This window comes from Balaenoptera acutorostrata, chromosome 10 (assembly GCF_949987535.1).
Source record: "Balaenoptera acutorostrata chromosome 10, mBalAcu1.1, whole genome shotgun sequence".
Classification (NCBI taxonomy): Eukaryota; Metazoa; Chordata; class Mammalia; order Artiodactyla; family Balaenopteridae; genus Balaenoptera; species Balaenoptera acutorostrata.
The window spans coordinates 6,620,986-6,636,515 of NC_080073.1; the positions used below are offsets into that span (position 1 = coordinate 6,620,986).

Below are 15,530 nucleotides of genomic sequence, written 5' to 3' on the forward strand. Positions count from 1 at the left end.
TTGTTTTCTTAATTTCTCTTTCTGATAGTTCATTGTTAATGTATAGAAATGCAAAACATTTCTGTATATTAATTTTGTGTCTTGCAACTTTACCAAATTCATTGATGAGCACTAGTAGTTTTCTGGTAGGGTCTTTAGGACCTTCTATGTATAGTATCATGTCATCTGCAAAAAGTGACAGTTTCGTGGGCATAGAGGAAACATACATCAACATAATAAAGGCCATATGTGAAAAACCCACAGCTAACATCATACTCAATGATGAAAAGCTGAAAGCATTTTCTCTAAGATCAGGAGCAAGACAAGGATGTCCACTCACCACTTTTATTCAGCATAGTTTTGGAAGTCCTAGCCATGGCAATCAGAGAATAAAAAGAAATAAAAGAAATCCAAATTGGAAAGGAAGAGGTATTTTTAACTTTTTTTTTTTGGTAGGAGAACTGTATCAAACAGATTTTATTAAACTTTTTAGGATGAGGAAAACAAATGATATAAAATAAGTCATAAGAAATGCTATCTGGTACTACTGTCTCAAACCATTTTCAAGGTTTTACAAAATACACAGCAAATGCGAAAAGCTTCAACATACTCTTCTTTTATAACTTCTGCTGCAATAAATACAAATTAACAAACATACAAATTTCTTCCATACTTCTTAAAAGTAGAATTACTGAATTACTAATTTTTACAATGTTATTCATACACATTTTTATTCATACGCTTTTAATGAGATCATTGCCAATACATACATTATTTTCCTTAACTTTATTTTTACATTAAGCCAATATCTGTCATGCAACCATGACAGTAAATTACACAGATTTGTAGTCCAATCTAGACTCTAGCTTCTTAGAATCAGCCACTTTTCTGACTGATTTCATGAAGTGTTCCTGTACTATAAAATCATGATCAGCAAGAATTGCAAACATACTTGCTTCAGTACAAACATTTCTAAGTTCTGCTCCATTAAAGCCATCTGAAAGCTTCACAATTGCTTCATAATCTATTTCACCATGCTTTGGAATGAGACCTGCATGGATTTTCAATATATCTAACCTTGCTTGTTCGTTTGGTAAATCAATATGTATTTTTCTAGCTAATCTGCCTGGACGAAGCAAAGCAGGATCCACTGTATCTGGCCTGTTTGTAGCCATGATCATTTTAACTCTTATGTAGAGTATCAAATCCATCCACTTGATTCAGTAGCTCCATTAAAGTTCTCTGAATCTCTCTATTAGCTGAAGTACCCTCAGAAAACCGACGACCACCAATAGCATCTATTTCATCCATAAAAATGATGCATGGCTGGTGGTCCCTGGCATAATTAAACATTTCTCTGATCAAACGAGCACTTTCACCAATGTACTTGTCTACAATAGAACTAGATACAACCTTTAAGAAATTGCAATCCAGCTTGCTAGCAACAGCTCATGCCAAGAGTGTTTTTCCTGTACCTGGTGGTCCATATAGCAAACAGCCTTTTGGAGGTATTATTCCTACAGGTTGGAATAATTATGGGTTTGTAAGAGGTAATTCTATTACCTCTCTTAATTCCCGAATCTGTTCTGATAGCCCTCCAATCTCAGAATAAGAAACATTCCCAGGGTCCTCATGAGACATGTTGTAAACCGGTGGATCTACCTCTCTTGGCAAATACCTCATGATAGTTAGTGTAGTCATATCCAAAGCTACTCTTGTTCCTGGCTTCAGCTTACTTTTGTCAAGCTGTCGACGACAACCCACAACATATCTTGGTCCATTTGTAGCTTTAACAATGAATTTTTCTTCAGTTAATTGCTTAAGTACTTCACCCACAATCTGCCCAACACTTTGTAGGGCCTCAGATCATTTTCAGACTTTTCATACTGCTTGGCAAGTTCTTTTAATTGTCCCCTTAACTCCTTGAGATGGCTGTCGATCTCCTTGTGCTCCAGCAGGTTCTTGTGGTAGTCCTGAAGCACCTTATCTCTAGGGTCCTCCATGATGGGAAACTATTTTTAACTTTTTAAGCAACTATGATCTGTTTTCCAAGGTGACCGTACCATTTTATATTCCCACCAGCAGAGTATGAAAGTTCCAGTTGCCCCACATACTCACTAACGCTTGGAGTGGTCAGTCTTTTTAATTTGAGCCATTCTAGGGGCTGTGAAGTGGTATCTCATTGTGGTTTTGAATTGCATTTTCCTAATGACTAATGATGTGAGGCATCTTTTCATGCACTTATTTGCCATCTTCTTTGGTGAAATGTCAGTTCAAATCTTTTACCATTTTCATTGGGCCATTTGTCTTACTATTGAGTTATACATGTAAAAAAATATATTCTACATACAAATTCTTTGTTGATTATGTTTTGCAAATATTTTCAGTCTGTGACATGCCTTTTCATTTTTATAACAGTATCTGTTGAAGAGCAAGTGTTTTTAATTTTGCTGGAAACCAACTAAATTATTTTTTCTTTTATAGTTTATGCCTTTTGTTTCCTATTTAGTTTTTTTTTTTTTTTTTTGCCAAATATAAGATCATTAAGATTTTCTCTCATGGTTTCTTCTAGAAGTTTTATAGTTTAAGCTTTTACATCTAGATCTATGATCCATTTTGAGTTAATTTTTATATATGGTGTAATATGATAATGATGTGGTTCATTTTTTACTTCCAAATATGCAACTGTTCCAGAACCATTTTTTGAAAAGATTATCCTTTCTCCATTGAACTCCCTTGGCACCTTTGTTGAAAATTAATTAACCATGGGTATGTGGGTCTATTTCTGGACCTTCCATTCTATTTCACTGATGTATGTTTATACAGATGCCACATTGCCTTGATTAGAGTTGCTTTATAATAAATCTTGTAATCAAGTAGTCTAAGTCCTCCAACTTTGTTCTTCTTGTTCAAAATTATTTTGGGTATTCAAGGTCCTTTGCATTTTAATATAAATTTTAAAATCAAGTTGTCAACTTGTACCAAAAAAAAAAAATCCTTCTGGGACTTTGATTGAGATTGATTGAATCTACAGATTGATTTGGTGAGAATTGCTATCTTAGTATTGATTTTGCCAATTCACAAACATGGTATATTTATCCATCTATTGAGGTTTTCTATCATTTCTTTTAGCAATGTTTTGAAGTTTTTGAGGTACTAGCCTTGTGTATCTTTTATTCAAATTTTTGATATGTATTTTATATTTTTGATGCTATCATTAATAGTGTTTTTTAAAAATATCAATTCCTGATTGTTTCTTTCTGGTACATAGAAATAGAATTATTTGTTTTATGTTAACTTGGTATCCTGCAACCTTTCTAAATTCACTTATTCCAGCATTTTTTTGGTAAATTCCTTAGGATTTTCTACAGACTATAAGTTTGCCTACAAATAAAGACAGTTGTATTTCTTTCTTTCGAAATTGTACGCCTCTTATTTGTTTTTTCTGGCCTATTGCACTGGATAGAACCTCCAGTATAATGTCATGTACAAGTGGTAAGAACAGACATCTTTGTCTCTCTCCTGATCTTTGTGGGGAATGTATTCAGTCTCTCAGTAAGGTGATATTAGCTGTATGTTTTTATGGATCATCTTTATCGGGTTGATGAAGTTCCCGTCTATTCCTAGTTTGCCTAGAGTTTCTATCATGAATGGTTGTTGGATTCTATCAAATGCTGCTGTTGTATCTGCTTCCTCCTCTTCCTACTCCCCCTCCTCCTTCCCCTCTTCCTTCTCCTCCTTCTTCTCTTCTTTTTCCTCTTCCTCTTCCTCACATGTTTTGAGATGATAATATGCATTTTTCTTCTTCTTTTCCTTCCATAAGTATGGTGAATTACATTAATGTTAAATGTAAAACCAACCTTGCATTCCTGGGATAAACTCCACTTGGTCATGATCCTTTTACATATTGCAGTTATGATTTACAAAACTTCATTTTTTTGCATCTATGCTCATGAAAGATGTTGATCTGTAGTTTTGTTTTGCTTTTTCTTGTAGTGTGTTTGTCTGGTTTTGCTACCAGGTTAATGCTGGCTTCATAGAATTTGTTAGGGAGTGATTTCTCCTTCTCTTTGATTTTCCAGAAGAGTTTATGTAAAACTGATGTTATCTTTATTAAATGTTTCACAGAATTCACCAATGAAACCATCTGGGCCTGGAGTTTTTCTTTGTGGGAAGGTTTTTTTTTTTTTAATTTATTTATTTTATTTTTGGCTGCGTTGGGTCTTCGTTGCTGCACACGGGCTTTTCTCTGGTTGCGGTGAACAGGGGCCACTCTTCATTGTGGTGCTCAGGCTTCTCATTGCAGTGGCTTCTCCTGTTGTGGAGCACGGGCTCTAGGCGTGCAGGCTTCAGTAGTTGTGGCATAGAGGCTCAGTAGTTGTGGCTTGTGGGCTCTAGAGCGCAGGCTCAGTAGCTCAGTAGTTGTGGCACACGGGCTTAGTTGCTCTGTGGCATGTGGGATCTTCCCGGACCAGGGCTCGAACCCATGTCCCCTGCATTGGCAGGCAGATTCTTAACCACTGCACCACCAGGAAGCCCCTGTGGGAAGGATTTTAACTACAAAAGAAGTTCTTACTAGATATAGGGCTATTTAGGATATATATTTATTCTTGAGTGAGCTTTGGTAATTTGTATCTTGCAAGGAATTTATCCATTTCATTTAAATTGCTGAATTTATTGGTATATACTTATATATAATATTCCCTATTAGCCTTTACTCTCTGTAGGATCTATGGTCATGACCTTTTATTCCTGATATTGGTAATTTATGTCATCTTTTTTTTTTCCTGATTAGTCTGGCTAGTGGTTTGTCAATTTTAATAATTTTCTTAAATAATCAGTTTTGCTTTGCTTTGTTACTTTTCTGTTTCAATTTCACTGCTGTTTAATTTTTTTTCTCTTTATTTTTTTTCTGGTTATTTTAGGTTTAAGTTGCTGTTCTTTTTTAGAATAACTTTGAATAGAATAATAAGTTAGAAACCTAGGTCATTGATTTGAAACTCTTCTTCTTTTCTACTATAAGCATGTATTACTATAAATTTCCCTCTAAGTGGAGTTTTAGCTGCATCCCCAAAATTTTGATGTGTTGTATTTTTATTTTCATTCAATTCAAAATATTTTGTAATTTTCCTTGTAATTTCTTCTTTGATCCATAAGTTAATTAGAAGTGTGTTGTTTAGTTTCCTACATTTGAGGACTTTCCAGATCTATTACTGATTTCTAACTTAATTCCATTGTAGTTTAAGAGCATAATTTATATTATTTAAATTCTTTTAAATGTATTAATTTTTATGTTGATCCTGTATCTAGTGGCCTTGACAATTTCACTTGTTAATTCTAATTGTTTGCTTTACCCCTAAGATTGTGCGTGAGATTGTGGACATCCTTATCTTGTTCCCAAACACTAGAGGAAAGAATGCAGTATTTCATCATTAACTATGATGTTAGCTGTGGATATCTTGTACATACTCATTATATAGTTAAAGACGTTCCCTTGTATTCCTAATGCTGAGGAATTTGTTATAGATAGTTATTGATTTTATCAAATGTTTTTAATAAATCTTTTGAGATATGATTTTTCTCAATATGGTGAAATGTATTGACTGATATTTAAATGTTACACCATACTGATATTTTTCAAATAAACTTCACTCAGTCATGATAGATTATCCTTTTTAAAAAATATATCACTGTATTCAATTTGCTAATTTTTTTTTTAAACTTTATACCATATTTTATTTATTTATTTATTTTTGACTGTGTTGGGTCTTCGTTTCTGTGCGAGGGCTCTCTCCAGTTGCGGCGAGAGGGGGCCACTGTTCATCGCAGTGCGTGTGCCTCTCACTATCGCGGCCTCTCTTGTTGCGGAGCACAGGCTCCAGACGCGCAGGCTCAGTAGTTGTGGCTCACGGGCCCAGTTGCTCCATGGCATGTGGGATCTTCCCAGACCAGGGCTCGAACCCGTATCCCCTGCATTGGCAGGCGGATTCTTAACCACTGTACCACCAGAGAAGCCCACTAATATTTTGTATAGTATTTTTGCATCTCTATTCATGAATTATATTGGACAATAATTTTATTTTCTTATAATATCCTTGTCTGGTTTTGGTACCAGGGATGTGTTGATCTCAATATGTTGAGAAATGTTCCCTCTTTATTTTGGTGACAAAAAATTGTGTTTTTTTTAATGTGTAGAATGAGTTGTTTGTCTTATTTTTAAGAATACAGGACTATTCAGATTTACTGTTTCTTCTTGTTTTCATTTTGGCAAGTTATGTTTTTCAAAGAATGATGGCATAAAAATTCCCCTTTTAGCAGCACGAACATCCGCTCCATGTAAAGTATCCTAAAACACAGAGTGTTGGTTTTAGTTTATCAACACACCCACTGGCCAATGGCAAGACCAGGAAAGTCATCCCAACAGTTTAGGAGAAAAATTTATGGTAGTATATAACAACACTTTACACATTGTTAAGTGCACGTGTACAGTTTGTTGTTGGTTTTTAGCGAGGTGGGAACATATTTTGGAATGCCCGAGGTGCTCTTTGGCTAAGCCTATCAGCTGTCCTAAGATGAGTTGGAATATATAGGTTGCTAAGAGCCTCCCAGCATCCAAGGAAAACTATTATACATATTTGCATTATGAGGTTCACAGTAGCCAGTAGTTGAGCTCCTTTTGAGGGGTGACAGGACCTCACTGGAAATCACTTCATTCAACCAGCAGCTCCCTGGAAGCTGGGACCAGGAAAAATAGTGCATGAATTAGAAACCAGAAGAATTCTCCAGAATCTGGGTGTGAGCTAGAGGTAGCAGCAAGGTCAGGGTGAGGGCCAGGTAGGGCCATGAGACCCTGAGCTAAAGTCACCTCCTAACTGAGAGGACTGGCTTCTCACCGGCAGCCTGCCTGTCCTCCCATCTCAGAGTAGGGACTGTCCTGGGTTCCAGGGTCACCAAGTGAGCCATCTCTGGCTGGAGTGGGTCAGATGTTAGGACATTAATTTATTTACCCACTTGCTCATGTTGGGTCACCACTGAGGTACCAGGGCCCTGGTGACTCCTAGCCAGGTGAACACAAGCCTTCCTCCCCCACCCCTGCCTGTTCCCCATCTCATCCCCTTTTCTTCCTCAATTCATGTTTTCTCTCCTTTTGCATCATTCCTGCTTCCTCTCTCCTCCCCTTCTTTTCTCCCCTCTCTCCACCTTACCCTCCCTCATGTCTACCTTCTCCCACCACCCCACTTAAGACACATTTCTCCCACTCCTCCCTCCCCACTGCCTTTCTTGTCAGACAGTAAGAACCTTGGAGGTGGTTGCCAGGATACTAGACTAAAACAGTGACAGAAATGCAAACCAGGAGTTGTTTGAGCAGAAATAGAAATGAAAGAAAAATTCAGATCAATAGATGTCAAGCCACAGATCTTTCGGGTACAGCCAGCGTTTCTGATCCAGGAAGGAAGGACCAATAGCTCTCTAGCCCTTTAACGGGACTTAATGTTAAAGAACGTGGTTCTCCTCTTCGGGCAGAGAAGGAGCTTTTAACTGCACTTCTGGTGTTGAGTGCCAAGAAGTCTGGAAAGAAAAGAAATTGGGAGAGTCATTACTCAGAATTAAGGACAAAAAGGCAAATGTCCTTCCAGAGCCAGGGGTTCCACTTCACAATGGAAGTTCCAGGCATGTCATAAGGATATCACGGTCCTATTAATTGGAACCTTTGGAGCATTTGGTACTCATGTTCCCACGTCATTCGTACCCTGAGACAAACACAGACCAGCAGTCATTGTAAAACAAAACTCAGTGCCTTTGCCAAGGGGCCGTGTGAAGACACAGGCCTGCAATTATGGATATGGCCACCAGGGGAGGTAGTGATTACTGCAGATTTTGGGCAATGGACCAAGATATACTCTCTCTCTCTGTCTCTCTCTGTCTCTCTGTCTCTCACACACGCACACACACACACACACACACACACACACACACACACGAGTCTATCTCTTTATCAAAACAGTAGAAATATTACTCAACTGCTGTATCAGATTTAGACTAAGATAGGGAAAATTACAAATATCTAGATCCAAATTGCATCTTTTCTCATATTAAACAGTTTCTCACGTTGAGGTTGGTCCTTGGTGTGGCATTAGGAAGACACAGTGTCTTTCTGAGCCTCCTGGGTCCCCAGCTCAACATCTTGCTTTTCTGTGTAGGGACTTCAAATTGATTATTTTAAAAGCCTTTAACTATTCATTTGCTCTTTCAGATAGAATGAGGTAATTGCCCTTTTCAAACTATTTCTGCTTGAGAACTTCTTATGCTAACTGTCTCTCCTGCTTCACTCCCCCCGCCCCATTCAAATACAAGAACTTTTCTTTTCACTTGAGAGCAAAGCTGAAGTCTTATATGCCATAATCCAAGAAACGTTTCTTAAAACCTGGGATTATATACCCGAATCCTCACACCAGATTCTTCGTGATTCTTTTCCTTTTTAGTCAGGAGGGAGATCCCAAGCATCTCACTCCTTACCTCTCCCTTCCTCCCACTATCCAAGTTCAGGCTCATCATGATGGAATACAAAAATAAATTACTTATTAAAACTCTATTAGGCCCCTGTCCCTCAGGCCTAACATTTTGCATTTTTCTTCCTCTGAATATTTAAAAACCCATTTTCAGAACATTTGAATAAATGAGTTTTTAACCGAAATTTGAACAGTGATTCTTCTTACACGATCACAGAATCTTGGGAACAGAATTGCTGAGAAGCCAATGGGCAGCGCAAAGAGGCTTCTCTTCTGAGCCAGCTCATTTATTTGCTTGGGACAGTGAATGCTCTAATCACAACATATTTGGTTTCCTTTGTAATACTGGAATTCCTTAAGTGTCCTTGGCCACTTTCCAACCCCCAAATATTAGTCATGCCGCTTGGTGCTCAAACAAATCCCGAGCTCAACACTCCCGAACACATCCTTTCCTATTTGCATGGAAATTCGATTTTTAAAACTTGAAAATGAAAACAAGCTTCACAGCCCGTGTCCACAAAATGCCTCTTTGTCGGTGAGTGCACTGTATACTTTGCTTCGAAGCAGTAGTTTTCAATTCCATCAGTTTATGAGGCTTGAGGAGCTGAGTTGGCGGCACACCCCTGTCAGCGGGGAACTTCTCCCTCAGTGCCAGCTTCGCCGGCTTTGGCTCTGCTTAGATCTGAATTGAAGCACCTGTGTGTCTTTTACCTTGGTGCTTTTATTATTATTTAGTAAAAAACTAAATCAACTTTGATCTCAAGTCTGTAAGATAGCACATTGATTTTTTAAAATCAGAAGGTAAAAAACCCTCACCGTCTTTGGCAATGGATAGAAAAACTCATTGTCTCCAGTGTGGGCGCTAGGAACAATCATATCTCACAAGTCCATCCTGTCTAAATAACTACTGAATGTTTTGTTGAGCACCTAATATGTACCAGATGCTGGGGATGTGGAGAGAAATATGATGGTGCTCATGCTGGTAGGGAGAAAGAGGGATGTGAAGAGATTTGAATAGAGACCATAGCCTGATGTAATAAAAGCAGAGGGTAAATGAGGTCTGTGGGAAAGTGGATAACTTTCCGGAGAAGTGAGGTACGGCTTCCCAGAAGAGGTGGCATTTGAGAAGTGCCTTGAATAAGGAGCAATGTCCTTGCTGGAAGTGGAGCATATGGCAATTGGAAAGGGAGTTTGGGTCAGATGTGTGAAGGTCTCCAAACACCTGGCCAATAAGTATGGCCTCCGTCCTCCTCATGTTCATTTAGAAACATTTATTGGTTCATAAGTTTATTCTGCTATCTGAGTGGTTGGTCCCTGGGTGCCAGTGGTGCTACTGGTGTGCTGGGATCTTCCTTCAGGTCCACCAGGCACCTTTCTCTGCACCGCCCTGGGCCCTGGGAGGCTGACCCATGCAGACTGCATCAGCAGGCACCGTGCCCACTGGGTGCTGGTTAGAGGTGGCAAATTAGAGGCACTAGCAAGAGATCAGAGGGTAAAGGGAAAGAGAGATCGGGGTATTTGTCACCCCAGTTCCCTGCCTGTGGGGTTACAGCGCCCAGATCTCCCAGGCCACAGCTGCCGTCAGTCTACCCTCTCCACATAGCTCTCCTGGGGTCTAGGCAACTTCTCCCTCTCCTCGGTCCTCAGGCCTCGGCTGGCGATGACTCCCTGCTGATACTTGTCCTGGGCGCTGCACCATCTCTGTTGCTCTCCTTAAACTCTGCCCACACCTTTCCAAGTAGTCCCTTCATTAAGCTGCCCTCCGTTACCCAGCTTGGTGTGTGTGCCATCTGTCTCCTCCCAGTACCATGACTCATAAAAATGGCGAGTGAGGTCCCAACTCCCATGCAGCTTATCATCTGATCCTCTTGAACTTGTTTAAGCAGGAGAATGATCAGATTGCATATTTATGTTTTGGGAGAATCACCTGGATGGCGGTGAGGAGAGAGATTTCAGTGGAGGGGAGGACCATGAGGCAGGGGGTGTTGCTGTTGTCCTCGCAACAGATGCAGGTGGCCCACTTCAGGGAGGGACAGAGGGAGAGGAAGGGGAGGAAGGAGTGGGAAGGAGCAGTCCAGGGGGGCCCTCACATCCTGGCTGGGGCAACTGGGCAGATGTCCGGCCCTGAGCTGGGGAACCCTGGAGAAAGAGTTGACTGGCAGGGAGGGGAAATGAGAACTTCGGTGTTGACGTGTCTTTTGCCAGTGGTACAGCCAGGTGGATGTGTCCAGCCAGCTCTTGGAATTGTGGGTTTGAGTCTCTGGAAGAGGTCAGGGTGGGAAATACGGATCTGGGCGTCCTTGGAGTCTAGGTCGAGGGGGTGGGTAAGAGCCAAGAGAGAACATGTTGGGTGAGCAGTGCAGCGGGCCTGCGAGAGGGCCTGTGGGGCTTGGATATGTGCAGAGCACTGATGCAGGTGCCTGAAACTCCCCACACTGGGTGGTGAGTCCCCTCATCTCAGCCCAGGGCTCAGGGGGGGCCTTACACCACCCCCATGTCTAGGGAATGCCACTGAATCTGACCTTGGTGCTTCAGGTTTGCCAAGCACCCCAGGCTCTTCATTCTGCTGAATGTGGAGATGGGTAAGAAAGAGGCAGGACATTTAATTTGATTACATTAAATGCTCCATCCACGAGCGTTTTCTTTGGTCTTGTCCTCTCATTTTGGTGCCAGGGTGCCTGCTGTCTTCTTTGGGAAGCCCTGTGGCTTGGCGTTAGGGTGGCCCAGCTATGTTTTGAGTTTGGTATGAGGGAAACTGCTGCCCAGCCTCACTGACAGATGCAGTGACCCAGCAAAGGTCACACCCGTGGCTGGAGCTCTTGGGCTGCTGTGAGTCTTGGGAAACTGCGTGCCTGAGCTCGCAAGAGAGCCTGAAATCCCATGATGGGCAGTAGTTACAGGGTTGGAAGGTGTAATAGGTTGAGCTGTGTCCCCTCAAAATTCATATGATGAGGTTCCAACCCCCAGTACCTTATAATATAACCTTATTTGGAGATACGGTCTTTAAAGAGCTGATTATGTTAACATGAGGCCAGTAGGGTGGGGCCCTAATCCAATATGACTGGCGTCCCTAAGAGAAAGAGACCCCAGGGGACCTGCACACAGGGAGGGATGACCATGTCAAGAGGCTGCAGGAGGGTGGCCAAGGGGAGAAGCCTCAGAGGAAACCAACCGTGCTGACACCTTGATCTTAGACTTCTAGCCTCCAGAACTGTGGGAAAATAAATTCCTGTTGTTTCGACCACCCAGTCGGTGGCACTTTGTTATGGCAGCTTGAGCTGACTGGCACAGAGGGAAGGTGACAGTGTGAACTAGTAAGTTACCATGCCTCTGAATCACACTGCTACACCGAGCACAACCATTCACCTCCTGCATCTGCTTTTCGCCCCAAAAGAACAGAAACTGTTTGAAGGATGAGACACTCTCTATGCCTGCACGCCCTGACATTTTCAAATAAATAAGTAAATCATTCGAGTAAAGCAAGCAGTAACCAAACTGACTGATAAGGAAGAAGGGCCAGCAGATAGTGACCATATGCAGCTCAGCTTCCCTGTGCTTTATATATAATCCCGTTTAACCCCAAATCCCTTTGCAGCGTACCTTATGAGCCCCTGGGGTGCAGACAGGGAAGGTAACTTGCCCCAGTTCACAGCCGTAAGTAGCAGAGCTGATAACAAACCTGCCCCAGCCAGCTCTAGAGGCCCAGTTATTTCCACTGTCCTCTGCACTTAGCTCCCGGGGAATTAAAAAGAAGACAGGACACTGCACCCCTGTCTCCCAGTCTTACTGTCTGGCTCACAAGATGAGACGTACACAAGTGGAAAAGTGATGGGCAGTCAAGATGATTGACCTACTCGCTGTGTGGTGGAGCTCTTGGACTCTGCTCTCAGAAACGCCCCATGACTGCCTGGTGGAGCTGGGCTTCACAGAGAGTCCCACAGGGAGGTGGCCCTGGAGGCTTTGCTCTCAGACTTCACCACAAGATGTGCAGTTTTCTTGGTTCTTACCACCCAGCTCAGTTTTGCCTTAGCAACTGGTTAACTGTGGCTGTGGCCCTGCAGCCTCAGCTAAATATTCCTGGTCCCTCGACCTTGGCCTCTAACCTCCCCATCTGTCCTGGCTGCAACCATGGACTCCTTTCCCTTTTGACTCCAGTGCTGTAATGATGCCACAGCTGGCTCGCCGCCTCCTGGATCTGATTCCACATGGTGATAAGAGGCAGAAATCATCCTGGGCAGGTAATGATCAGGTGTAAGAGGAAGAAGCACCCACGGGAGACAGAAAGCCAGAGGCCTTGAACAGAGCCTTTTGATTTTTATTTTTTTTTTATAAGTTTAATTAATTAATTAATTAATTAATTAATTAATTAATTTTGGCTGTGTTGGGTCTTCCTTGCTGTGTACGGGCCTTCTCTAGTTGCGGCGAGCAGGGGCTACTCTTCTTTGCGGTGTGTGGGCTTCTCATTGTGTTGGCTTCTCTTGTTGCGGAGCAGGGGCTTTGGGCACGTGGGCTTCAGTAGTTGTGGTTTGCGGACTCTAGAGCGCAGACTCAGTAGTTGTGACGCACAGGCTTAGTTGCTCCGCGGCATGTGGGATCTTCCCGGACCAGGGCTCGAACCCGTGTTCCCTGCATTGGGAGGCGGATTCTTAACCACTGTGCCACCAGGGAAGCCCCCAAGAGCCTTTTTAGACATAAAGTGGAAAGACTTGCCATTTCAGACACTCTCCGTAATGGCTTTGGCATTCTGCTCTGTACAATTCTCTCCTCCTTTCTGAAAATCTATGCACACGCTCGACCTGACTCACTGACAGCGCCTGTAAGAAGGCATCAGCACACACATCAGCAGTCACAATGCACACAAAACAGAGCAGAGGAATTTATGTGCAACCTGGAGTGGAGCACGCTCAGATGAGTGGAGCAAAGAAATACAAAAGACACACGTGAAAAAGAGGGGCAAGGGAGAAGAGACAGGCAGTGTCTGGGTAAAGCAGAACACAGACGGAATGCCGGTCCTTGCAGGGCAGAAGCTTCTTGTTCTTCCTACATTGTGCTCAAGGTGGCATGGAGCAGGTGCTCCCTGCTGGCTGGTTAATTGAGTGATGGCTCCGGGAAAACATAAAATGAACAGTTCATGCTTAGAGAAGGCTGGAGAAGATGGCCACAATATGCCTGATGAAGCTTGGCTTTTGTCTGACTTTCAGAGGTTCCAGTCTTGGCTCTGCGCCCTCGATTCTTCCCAGGGAAGCTCCTTGGGGGTCAGACTCAAGTTTGTGCTCTTTGTCACAAATATCTTCTTGGAGACATCCCAGCAGTAGGGTTGGCCAGCTTGGTTTTAGGAAAGAAGGGGCTGTTGGAGAGCTTACTCCATCCGATGCATTTTCCAGATGGGGAAATTGTGGCCCTGTTCGGGTAAGGGGCTGTCAGTGGTCTCTACCACCTCCCGCCTTTGCTCAGCTGCAGCTCTGGTGCTCTTGAACTTGGAGACTCAGCCCCCACTGCCTTCCTTACTCAATCCTGGCCCACAGGGGTGTGTATGGGGAAGGAGGCATTAGGAGTCCCTGGCACTGGCGTGATGAAGCTGAGTTTCATCTATGGCTGGGGTCCAAGAGCAGCGCCCCCAATATCAGGTGAAGGACTCCAGTCTCTCACACCCACCCCTTCTCCAAGGCTTCATCTGTAAATACAAAGACAGCAAGTTGATTTAATTTCAGTTGACAACTCTCATTGAGAAGGATGGGGAGACTTCCAGGGACCACTCTGTGATGGATTAGTTATGTCTGCCAGAGACACAGGCTGCAGAGTGGGGGTAGGTAGGCCACGGATTTGGCATCCCAATTAAGCCACATCCATTGCCTACTAGACTTCAAGTATCACTGCAACCTGGGTTCTCCGGCCCCACCCATCTATGTCACCTCTGACATAGATGCCTGCTGCACCCAACCCCAAGTGTGGTATGCCCAGTGTCCCCTGCTGACCACCCACCTGGACCCTCCCTTATGTCTGGGTTAGTTTGTCCAGTCTCCACTTTTACCTGAGCCCAGCTTCCTGCTTGAGAGGAGTAAACAAGCAAATGCCCCTAGAGTATTTGGCAGTGTCCACACATAGTAGGTACTCCGTAAGGTACTAGTACATGTGTTATATTACAACTGTCTGTCTTGCTTAATAAATATTTGATTGTCTACTACATATCAGGTATTTTTTGTAGCTTGTCCCACTTAATCCTCCTGACCACCGGGAAGATAGGTACTACTATCATAGTTCCAATTTTACAGGTAAGGAAACTGAGGCTCAAGAGGTGACATCACCTGGTCAAGGTCAGATAACTTGTAATCAATGAACCTTTGGATGTTTGATCCAAAGCTCTGTCTCTTTTCAGTGTTTGCCGTGTGGGCTCTTTCCAAGTTGAACCCCCATCGCCAATCAGCATTCTTTGCCTCTCAGCCCCCTATGCACAGGCTAAGGAGTTTCAGTACTGACGCTGCTGGGTGTCAGTCTGCACTTCTCTACGGAACACCGAGATGCCTTCTGGGTGTCCTTACGCACGTCTGATAGGACAAAGTCATGGGCTCGTGCCCAGTAACCCTTTCCACCCCCCCAAACGCTCCAAACCTCTCAGGCCACAAATCTGGGACCTCAAGAACTGGCTGAAAGATGCTGCTGTTCTCACCAGTCCCCAGCTGCCTTTGCATTTCTGGCAGGGAAATTACACTTAATGACCTGTCCGTGCATTTAATTCCGCATTCATTCTGGCTGATGTCTTCCACGGAACCTTTTGAAATAGGGGAGGAAAGTCCTCGGACGTGTGATTTAAAGGGCTTTCTGCCCTGGGGCTGGGCTGGCTCCCTGGGGGACACTGCTTCCCTCAGAGGGAAGTGTCCTGGCCACCTGGCCACCAGGCTTGCATGGGTGCTGGCTTGGCTATGCCACGTGGTGAATTGCTGTGTGCTCTGGGCTTGCTGAGGCCGTCTGGATATGGACTTGGAAAGGGCAGAGGGAGAGCGGCAGCGGATGTGACCTGCCGATGGTGAGCCTCGGGGCAGT

At 43.2% G+C, this 15,530-nt stretch overlaps 1 pseudogene; it reads right to left on the minus strand.

Annotated features, from left to right (window-relative positions):
• Window positions 1–812: 812 nt before the first annotated feature.
• LOC103008122 (26S proteasome regulatory subunit 10B-like) lies at window positions 813–1,982 on the minus strand (annotated as a pseudogene).
• Between the last annotated feature and the right edge of the window lie 13,548 nt (window positions 1,983–15,530).